We start from the raw sequence: 426 nt of genomic DNA on the forward strand, positions 1-426 counted from the left end.
CGGAGATTATCAAGCAGATGAGCGGGCAGGTGTCGTGTGGCTCAGCGGGCGATTATCAAGCAGATGAGCGGGCAGGTGTCGAGTGGCTCAGCTGGCTATAATCAAGCAGATGAGTGGGCAGGTGTCGAGTGGCTCAGCTGGCTATAATCAAGCAGATGAGCGGGCAGGTGTCGAGTGGCTCAGCTGGCTATAATCAAGCATATGAGTGGGCAGGTGTCGTGTGGCTCAGCTGGCGAATATCAAGCAGATGAGCGGGCAGGTGTCCTGGTGCTCAGCTGGCGATTATCAAGCAGATGAGCGGGCAGGTGTCATGTGGCTCAGCTGGAGATTATCAAGCAGATGAGCGGGCAGGTGTCGTGTGGCTCAGCTGGCGATTATCAGGCAGATGAGCCAGCAGGTGACGCATGACTCAGCTGGCGAATATCA

Source organism: Bison bison, unplaced genomic scaffold (genome assembly GCF_000754665.1).
Source record: "Bison bison bison isolate TAMUID 2011002044 unplaced genomic scaffold, Bison_UMD1.0 scf7180017864334, whole genome shotgun sequence".
In the NCBI taxonomy this organism is placed as follows: domain Eukaryota; kingdom Metazoa; phylum Chordata; class Mammalia; order Artiodactyla; family Bovidae; genus Bison; species Bison bison.